Source organism: Taudactylus pleione, unplaced genomic scaffold (genome assembly GCF_031769625.1).
Source record: "Taudactylus pleione unplaced genomic scaffold, aTauple2 ptg003137l, whole genome shotgun sequence".
Classification (NCBI taxonomy): domain Eukaryota; kingdom Metazoa; phylum Chordata; class Amphibia; order Anura; family Myobatrachidae; genus Taudactylus; species Taudactylus pleione.
Window position 1 is genome coordinate 253283 of NW_028287496.1, and position 9377 is coordinate 262659.

The window sequence follows — 9377 nt, forward strand, 5'->3', positions numbered from 1 at the left end:
TCCCCAACACCTGGCTGTGCCCAGACAATTTACCCTGCTCCTCCTCTCACCTTTATTCTCTCCCAGGCTCCTGCTTTAGTCTTCCCAACACCTGGCTGTGCCCAGACAATGTACCCTGCTTCTCCTCTCCCCTCTATTCTCTCCCAGGCTCCTGCTTGGATGAACAGACTAGCTGACAAGGGTTTGTGGGTATGATTCACTACCGATTACACCTGCAATTACACACACAATTGGCTGATTGCTGGGTTCTGCGCTAGCATATGCAGTGCATGAGCCAGCCTCTGCGATTGAGAAGTCTATCTAATCATTACGAATGTGTGTAAGGTAAAGGGGGTGTCCTTGTGTTGTGCTGCGGCAGTATAGTGATCGCAATGGATTAGCGTACTATCGCAGTTGAACTGCGTGCGTAATCGCTACTGTAATTGCAGTTGGGATCTGTAGTAAATCAGGCCCTGTGTACAGTATTGGATACTCACTGTGCTTGCAGAAGGATGGCTTCAGCTGAAACAAATGCAGTGAATGGTGACTGATCTTGGGGAAGGGGCCAATCCCCAGAATGCAGAGCATTGGTGGGGCTGGCCCCCTAGAGTCCAGGAACAGCCTGGAGAATGACACACTGCATACTAGTATGTACCTCTAGGGCCACATGTTTGCACTTTCTCCACAGATCGGTGCCCCACTCAGAAAGAGCTCCTCTTATGGGGTGGGGGGAATTCACCAAAGATGTACAGGTCCATCTCGCATCATATAGGGTCTGGGGTGGCACTGACCTCTGTGATGGGGTAAAGACACTAAGGTCGTCAGTGTGTCCCCCTCTCTAACTAGCTGCGGCGTGATACTAACTGCAACTTCAAGTGTAGAACACATACTAGGAGGGGTTAGGGTCTCGGTCAGACCTCCCGTTGGTGTACTCTAGGCAGAACTTTGACCCAGGGAGCCTGTTCTGGGCCTTCCACTGGATGGATTTGGACAACATCACATATTTTGGATGAAAAGTTCAGAGTACTAACATTGGTTCCCAGAAGACATACTGGAGGGTTGAGGTTGCAGTTGGACCTCCCGTTGGTGTAATCTAGGCAGAACTTTGACCCCAGGAGCCTGTTCTGGGCCTTCCACTGGATGGATTTGGATGAAAACTTCACAGAGGGATGGCAATTGGTCTCAGATGCCTAACTTAATAGCTTAAAGATTTAAACCCAGGAAACGCTGGGTACTTCAGCTACAGATGTGTTCTCATACATCTAGCCTCCTCGCGTGGTGAACAGCCCTTCTAGTGTATTATAACCTACAATGAGACCCATATCAATAGTTCTATCGAATACACTAAATAACTGTAGATCACACGAACAATGGGGAAATGGCGCTTCAATGCTACTGGCCTACAGCCCTGCTCCAGCTGCTGGTTCATTGTGGAAGCCATAATTTGGATGACCGCTAATTGTTTGGTTTGACTATGGGCACCTGAAAGCACTGACCAACCCCCACCTCAATAATGTCCTAAGATCACAGCTGCTAAGAGGCCACCCATAATGCTAATTTCACAATGCTGTTGTCAACCAACCAATTCTATGAATGTCGGGCAATGGTGGAAAAGGCTCCTCTGGCTTTAACCTGCCAGCTGGGCACCTTACATTTCGGGCAACCAGTTATGAGCCTACAGTGGTTATGGGTTCCCATTGTCTCAAACCTGAAGCTGCCTTCCCCCAGGTTGGGAATGATTTAGGATGGCCACCTCTGGATATTGTTCATCCAGCCCATTTGTTATTCATTGTCATCCACCAGCTGTCTCCAGTTCTCTGTTAGCCATTAAACTTGATGAGCATATAGTGATTCCTCATTGTAGGATTCCTTGGATCTTTGTTCACTTATGGTCATCATCTGCTTACCATTGTGGTTTCCTAGTGATATTTGGCCTTTACTACAATGACTGTGTTGGTGATTGTGTTTGTGGGTCATATTGGTGGGATAATGTGGCACCAGGGAGACCGATATATATAATACTGTGTAATATTCTGTTCTTAGTATCTGCTCCTTCTCGGTCTGAGCTAAAAGGGGCTCCACAACCCCCACCATTCAGGTAAGGTAGATGGAGGTAAATTGCTAAAAAATCATTTTAGAAATTGTGAATTAGTCTTTAAAGAAAATCTTGTTGGAAAAGATGAATTGTGCCTGGGGGTGGGTTGCACTGAACAGCAGACTTTCAGGACTGGCCAAGCTCACTAGTGACTAAACGTTGAACCCTTATAGGTCGCTCCTCTAAGAGGAAACTGAAACATAAAGTGATGAAATTAGAATGAGCTCCTGTGCAGAGTCAATATAAATGTCCAGACAGACCGGGTGTGAGGACAGGGTGAGAATTAGACCCCTGTATAAGAGAGGCTCAGTGTTGGCGGAGAGAGAAGCGCCGTTCTGTTGTGGAGGTAAGATGTGGAGACACTTCTTGCAGACAGCGTTTGTCTGTCATTCTGCAGCACCAGATACCAGCGGATTTGTCAGCTTTGCAAGAAGCTTTTCCTAAATATCATCATCAACCGTCTTATTATGCAGCCCCATAAAGAGATTACATACAGTAACAGCATTTACCAGCATTAAGTCTGATTGGGAGCAGATGTCTCTGGCACTGTATTCTGCTCCCAGACAGGCCCAGATAACAGGCCATGTACGTGTTGTGCTGCCACCGCGCTGCCAGGCCCAGATCACAGGCCATGTACGTGTCGTGCTGCCGCCGCGCTGCCAGGCCCAGATCACAGGCCATGTACGTGTCGTGCTGCCACCGCGCTGCCAGGGCCAAGATCACAGGCAATGTACGTGTCGTGCTGCCACCGCGCTGCCAGGGCCCAGATCACAGGCCATGTACGTGTCGTGCTGCCACCGCGCATGCCAGGGCCCAGATCACAGGCCATGTACGTGTCGTGCTGCGGCTGCGCTGCCAGGGCCCAGATCACAGGCAATGTACATGTCGTGCCAAGGCCCAGAAAGGTCTGCTCCTAATTTAAAGATCATTTTAAACTAATTTTCTTTTTGCCAGAGGGGGGTATGAGAGAGAGAAAACAAGATATGCACCCGGGGAGGAATGTCGGGGCTTCGAGAAGGGTGAGACCAACTACATAGCTCTGCATTACTGCTGCCTTCTGCTCTCCAAACATCCCGCATACAGTGACGTCGTCACAAACCGGCTCATGCCAACATTATCCTGGCCAGTCTGTACATCCTGCATACAGTGACTGACAATGCACAACGTCACATACCGGCTCATGTCAACATTATCCTGGCCAGTCTGTACATCCCGCATACAGTGACTGACAATGCACAACATCACATACCGGCTCATGTTAACATTATCCTGGCCAGCCTGTACATCCAGCATACAGTGACTGACAATGCACAACGTCACATACCGGCTCATGTCAACATTATCCTGGCCAGCCTGTACATCCCGCATACAGTGACTAACAATGCACAACGTCACACACCGGCTCATGTCAACATTATCCTGGCCAGACTGTACATCTCGCATACAGTGACTTGCAATGCACAACGTCACATACCGGCTCATGTCAAAATTATCCTGGCCAGTCTGTGCATCCCGCATACAGTGACTGACAATGCACAACGTCACATACCGGCTCATGTCAACATTATCCTGGCCAGTCTGTACATCCCGCATACAGTGACTGACAATGCACAATGTCACATACCGGCTCATGTCAACATTATCCTGGCCAGCCTGTACATCCCGCATACAGTGACTGACAATGCACGTCGTCACATACGGGCTCATGTCAACATTATCCTGGCCAGCCTGTACATCCCGCATACAGTGACTGACAATGCACAACGTCACATACGGGCTCATGTCAACATTATCCTGGCCAGACTGTACATCCCGCATACAGTGACTGACAATGCACAACGTCACATACCGGCTCATGTCAACATTATCCTGGCCAGCCTGTACATCCCGCATACAGTGACTAACAATGCACAGAGTCACATTCCGGCTCATGACAACATTATCCTGGCCAGCCTGTACATCCCGCATACAGTGACTGACAATGCACAACGTCACTTACCGGCTCATGTCAATATTATCCTGGCCAGCCTGTACATCCCGCATACAGTGACTGACAATACACAACGTCACATACCGGCTCATGTCAACATTATCCTGGCCAGTCTGTACATTCCTAATACAGGGACTGATAATGCACAACGTCACATACCGGCTCATGTCAACATTATCCTGGCCAGCCTGTACATCCTGCATACAGTGACTGACAATGCACAACGTCACATACCGGCTCATGTCAACATTATCCTGGCCAGCCTGTACATCCCGCATACAGTGACTGACAATGCACAACGTCACATACGGGCTCATGTCAACATTATCCTGGCCAGACTGTACATCCCGCATACAGTGACAGACAATGTACAACGTCACATACCGGCTCATGTCAACATTATTCTGGCCAGCCTGTACATCCCGCATACAGTGACTGACAATGCACAACGTCACATACCGGCTCATGTCAACATTATCCTGGCAAGTCTGTACATCCCGCATACAGTGAATGACAATGCACAACGTCACATACCGGCTCATGTCAACACTATCCTGGCCAGACTGTACATCCCGCATACAGTGACTTGCAATGCACAACGTCAAATACCGGCTTATGTCAACATTATCCTAGCCAGCCTGTACATCCGCATACAGTGACTGACAATGCACAACGTCACATTCTGGCTCATGTCATCATTATCCTGGCCAGCCTGTACATCCCGCATACAGTGACTGACAATGCACAACGTCACATACCGGCTCATGTCATCATTATCCTGGCCAGCCTGTACATCCCGCATACAGTGACTGACAATGCACAACGTCACATACCGGCTCATGTCATCATTATCCTGGCCAGTCTGTACATCCCGCATACAGTGACTGACAATGCACAACGTCACATACCGGCTCATGTCAACATTATCTTAGCCAGTCTGTACATCCCGCATACAGTGACTGACAATGCACAACGTCACACACCGGCTCATGTCAACATTATCCTGGCCAGTCAGTACATCCCGCATACAGTGACTGACAATGCACAACGTCACATACCGGCTCATGTCAATATTATCCTAGTCAGTCTGTACATCCCGCATACAGTGACTGACAATGCACAACGTCACATACCGGCTCATGTCAACATTATCCTGGCCAGTCTGTACATCCCGCATACAGTGACTGACAATGCACAACGTCACACACCGGCTCATGTCAACATTATCCTGGCCAGACTGTACATCTTGCATACAGTGACTTGCAATGCACAACGTCACATACCGGCTCATGTCAAAATTATCCTGGCCAGTCTGTGCATCCCGCATACAGTGACTGACAATGCACAATGTCACATACCGGCTCTTGTCAACATTATCCTGGCCAGCCTGTACATCCCGCATACAGTGACTGACAATGCACGTCGTCACATACCGGCTCATGTCAACATTATCCTGGCCAGCCTGTACATCCCGCATACAGTGACTGACAATGCACAACATCACATACGGGCTCATGTCAACATTATCCTGGCCAGACTGTACATCCCGCATACAGTGACTGACAATGCACAACGTCACATACCGTCTCATGTCAACATTTTTCTGGCCAGCCTGTACATCCCGCATACAGTGAATGACAATGCACAACGTCACATACCGGCTCATGTCAACACTATCCTGGCCAGACTGTACATCCCGCATACAGTGACTTGCAATGCACAACGTCAAATACCGGCTCATGTCAACATTATCCTAGCCAGCCTGTACATCCGCATACAGTGACTGACAATGCACAACGTCACATTCTGGCTCATGTCATCATTATCCTGGCCAGCCTGTACATCCCGCATACAGTGACTGACAATGCACAACGTCACATACCGGCTCATGTCATCATTATCCTGGCCAGCCTGTACATCCCGCATACAGTGACTGACAATGCACAACGTCACATACCGGCTCATGTCATCATTATCCTGGCCAGTCTGTACATCCCGCATACAGTGACTGACAATGCACAACGTCACATACCGGCTCATGTCAACATTATCTTAGCCAGTCTGTACATCCCGCATACAGTGACTGACAATGCACAACGTCACATACCGGCTCATGTCAATATTATCCTAGTCAGTCTGTACATCACGCATACAGTGACTGACAATGCACAACGTCACATACCGGCTCATGTCAACATTATCCTGGCCAGTCTGTACATCCCGCATACAGTGACTGACAATGCACAACGTCACACACCGGCTCATGTCAACAATATCCTGGCCAGACTGTACATCTCGCATACAGTGACTTGCAATGCACAACGTCACATACCGGCTCATGTCAAAATTATCCTGGCCAGTCTGTGCATCCCGCATACAGTGACTGACAATGCACAATGTCACATACCGGCTCTTGTCAACATTATCCTGGCCAGCCTGTACATCCCGCATACAGTGACTGACAATGCACGTCATCACATACCGGCTCATGTCAACATTATCCTGGCCAGCCTGTACATCCCGCATACAGTGACTGACAATGCACAACATCACATACGGGCTCATGTCAACATTATCCTGGCCAGACTGTACATCCCGCATACAGTGACTGGCAATGCACAACGTCACATACCGGCTCATGTCAACATTTTTCTGGCCAGCCTGTACATCCCGCATACAGTGACTGACAATGCACAACATCACATACCGGCTCATGTTAACATTATCCTGACCAGCCTGTACATCCAGCATACAGTGACTGACAATGCACAGAGTCACATTCCGGCTCATGACAACATTATCCTGGCCAGCCTGTACATCCCGCATACAGTGACTGACAATGCACAACGTCACATACCGGCTCATGTCAATATTATCCTGGCCAGTCTGTACATCCCGCATACAGTGACTGACAATGCACAACATCACATACCGGCTCATGTTAACATTATCCTGGCCAGCCTGTACATCCAGCATACAGTGACTGACAATGCACAGAGTCACATTCCGGCTCATGTCATCATTATTCTGGCCAGCCTGTACATCCCGCATACAGTGACTGACAATGCACAACGTCACATACGGCACATGTCATCATTATCTTAGCCAGTCTGTACATCCCGCATACAGTGACTGACAATGCACAACATCACATACCGGCTCATGTCAACATTATCCTGGCCAGTCTGTACATACCGCATACAGTGACTGACAATGCACAACGTCACATACCGGCTCATGTCAACATTATTCTGGCCAGCCTGTACATCCCGCATACAGTGACTGACAATGCACAACGTCACATACCGGCTCATGTCAACATTATCCTGGCCAGTCAGTACATCCCGCATACAGTGAATGACAATGCACAACATCACATACCGGCTCATGTGAACATTATCCTGGCCAGACTGTACATCCCGCATCCAGTGACTTGCAATGCACAACGTCACATACCGGCTCATGTCAACATTATCCTAGCCAGCCTGTACATCCGCATACAGTGACTGACAATGCACAACGTCACATACCGGCTCATGTCAACATTATCCTGGCCAGTCTGTACATCCCGCATACAGTGACTGACAATGCACAACGTCACATACCGGCTCATGTCATATTTATCCTGGCCAGCCTGTACATCCCGCATACAGTGACTGACAATGCACAACGTCACATACCGGCTCATGTCAACATTATCCTGGCCAGCCAGTACATCCCGCATACAGTGACTGACAATGTACAACGTCACATACCGGCTCATGTCATCATGATCCTGGCCAGCCTGTTCATCCTGCATACCGGCTCATGTCAACATTATCCTGGCCAGTCTGTACATCCCGCATACAGTGACTGACAATGCACAACGTCACATACCGGCTCATGTCAATATTATCCTGGCCAGCCTGTACATCCCGCATACAGTGACTGACAATGCACAACGTTACATACCGGCTCATGTCATCATTATCCTGGCCAGCCTGTACATCCCTTATACAGGGACTGACAATGCACAATGTCACATACCGGCTCATGTCAATATTATCCTGGCCAGCCTGTACATCCCGCATACAGTGACTGACAATGCACAAAGTCACATACCGGCTCATGTCAACATTATCCTGGCCAGCCTGTACAACCAGCTGGGAGGGAAATGTGTCAGGATTTGGAGCAGGATGGTGTGTTAAACCTTCGCTGCTTTCAGTCTCTACAAAAATAATTGTAAAGCCCCATAATGCCCCATACTGGCCCATATTGCCCCATAATGCATTCCTGCCATTTCCTTATATTACATTAATTAATGCAGCCAGCAGGCTATGGGCCTCATTCAGCGTTTGACGCATTTGGCTCTCCAACGTATGCATAAAGATTCTGATACAGAAAACATGTAGTTACCTCTGTATATGAGTCGCACATATCTCAAGTTACGTCCATCTCCAAACAGCCACAATGTTACACCAGGCGGAAACCTTAATGATAGCGCAAGGAAAAGGATTGTGCAAATAGTCTATAGAACACAATGTAATTATATATATATATATATATTTATACAGTGTAATCCTATAATCATATATATATATACAGTGTTATCATATATACAGTGTAATCATATATATATATATATATATATATATATATATATAGTGTAATCATATATACAGTGTAATCATATATATAGTGTAATCATATATACAGTATAATCCTATAATCATATATATACAGTGTAATCCTATATATATATATACAGTGTAATCATATAATCATATATATACAGTGTAATCATATATACAGTATCCTATAATTATATATATACAGTGTAATCATATATACAGTATCCTATAATTATATATATACAGTGTTATCATATATACAGTGTAATCATATATATATATATATATATATATATATATATATATAGTGTAATCATATATACAGTGTAATCATATATATAGTGTAATCATATATACAGTATAATCCTATAATCATATATATACAGTGTAATCCTATATATATATATACAGTGTAATCATATAATCATATATATACAGTGTAATCATATATACAGTATCCTATAATTATATATATACAGTGTAATCATATATATACAGTGTAATCCTATAATCATATATATACAGTGTAATCATATATACAGTGTAATCAGATATATATAGTGTAATCATATATACAGTGTAATCAGATATATATAGTGTAACCATATATACAATGTAATCATATATACAGTATCATATAATTATATATATACAGTGTAATCAGATATATATATAGTGTAATCATATATATAGTGTAATCATA